At 45.7% G+C, this 2,163-nt stretch overlaps 1 pseudogene; it reads left to right on the forward strand.

The window, feature by feature from the left end:
• Positions 1-1,047: 1,047 nt before the first annotated feature.
• On the forward strand, positions 1,048-1,665 carry LOC115867472 (protein lin-28 homolog A pseudogene; annotated as a pseudogene).
• The last annotated feature ends 498 nt before the right edge of the window (positions 1,666-2,163 follow it).

Genomic DNA, 2,163 nt, shown 5'->3' on the forward strand with positions numbered 1-2,163 from the left:
GCAATCAAAATCCTCCCAACACAGAAAATCCCAAGACTAGACAGCTTCATTGGTGAATTCTATAAAACATTTAAAAGAAAATTAATACAAATACTTCTCAAACTATTCCAAAAGTTTGAAGATGAGGGAAGACTTCCAAACTCATTCTATGTTGCCAGCATTACCCTGATACCAAAGCTAGATAAAGATACTACAAGCAAAGAAAACTATAGACCAATATCCCTGATGGATATAGTTGCAGAAATTCTCAACAAAACATTATCAACCTAATTCAAAAACACATTAAAAGAATTACACATCATGACCAAGTGAGATTTTCCCTGGGATGCAAGGATGTTTCAGCATCCAAAAATCAATAAATGTAAACATCACATTAATAGAATGAAAGATAAAAACAGCATGATCATTGAAATAAATCACACAATGAAATTGACAAAATACAACATCCGTTTATGACAAAAACCCTTGACAGAATGGGTATAGAAGGAACATACCTCAACATAATAAAGGTCATATATAATAAACCCACAGCTAACATTATATCCAATGGTAAAAAATTGAAAACATTTTCTCTAAGATCAGGAACAAGGCAGAGATTCTTATTCTCAACACTTTTCTTCATATAGAGCCGAGGTCCTAGTTGAGAAATTAGTCAAGACAGAAAAATAAAAGGCATTCAAATCAGAAAGGAAGAAGTAATATTCTTACTATTTCCAGATGATATAATTTTGTATATAGAAAAATCCCAAAGACTCAACAGAAACTTTTGTAACTAATCAATAAATTCAGTAAAGTTGCAAGATTCAGTAAAGTTGCAAGATACTTTTGTAACTAATCAATAAATTCAGTAAAGTTGCAAGTTTCTGAAGTTCAACACACAGAAATCAGTTATAATTCTACGTGCTAACAATGAAATACCTGAAATAAAAATAAAGAAGACAATCTTATTCACAATAAATAATAAAACAATAAAATAGGCCTCCGGACTTCTCTGGGGCCAGCAGCCGGCCGACCTGGGGCCCGGGGTCGCGGGCTCAGCCGACTACCATGGGCTCTGTGTCAAACCAGCAGTTTGCAGGTGGCGGCGCCAAGGCGCCGGAGGAGGCGCCGGAGGACGCGGCCCGGGCGGCCGAGGAGCCGCAGCTGCTGCAGGGAGCCGGCATCTGTAAGTGGTTCAACGTGCGCATGGGATTCGGCTTCCTGTCCATGACTGCCCGCGCCGGGGTCGCACTCGACCCCCCGGTGGATGTCTTTGTGCACCAGAGTAAGCTGCACATGGAGGGCTTCCGGAGCCTGAAGGAGGGTGAGGCCGTAGAGTTCACCTTTAAGAAGTCTGCCAAGGGCCTGGAATCTATCCGAGTCACCGGCCCTGGTGGGGTGTTCTGTATTGGGAGTGAGAGGCGGCCCAAAGGGAAGAACATGCAGAAACGCAGATCAAAGGGAGACAGGTGCTACAACTGTGGAGGTCTAGACCATCATGCCAAGGAATGCAAACTGCCACCCCAGCCCAAGAAGTGCCACTTCTGCCAGAGCATCAACCACATGGTGGCCTCGTGTCCACTGAAGGCCCAGCAAGCTCCCAGCTCCCAGGGAAAGCCAGCCTGCTTTCAGGAGGAGGAAGAAGAGATCCATAGCCCCGCCATGCTCCCCGAGGCCCAGAATTGAGCCACAGTGGGTGGGGGCTATCCGTGTGTGATCAGGAAGTTTTGCGGAACAGGCATCCATCGGCAGAGTGGAGAAAGTGGGGACAGGGTGGGTAGGGGGCAGCTGGCACTGCCATATATCTCAGGCCGGGGGCCAAAGCATCACCCCCTCTTTCCTCTTGGTGGGGGGGAAGGGGTGAGGCAAAGAAACTCCAATCATGCTCTATCCAAATGCACGTGAGGGCTTTGGGGGGTAACCCTTCCTGCATGCTTTATCTGAGTCTCCACCCCCAGAATCTCCAGCTTTTGAAAGTGGCCTGGATAGGGAAGTTGTTTTACTCTTCAAGAAGGATATGGAATAATATTTCCCGTGCCAGAGTGAAAAGATTAAGCATGAGACCAGAGTGATGAACCCAACCCACAAGCCACTACATTCTGTGGGAGGAAATATCTCAGGGGTAAGGCAGGGTTTTCCACATCTTGTCTGCTCACAACCTCCTCCTGGGAGAGAGTGCTGAGA

Source organism: Globicephala melas, chromosome 8 (genome assembly GCF_963455315.2).
Source record: "Globicephala melas chromosome 8, mGloMel1.2, whole genome shotgun sequence".
Lineage (NCBI taxonomy): Eukaryota > Metazoa > Chordata > Mammalia > Artiodactyla > Delphinidae > Globicephala > Globicephala melas.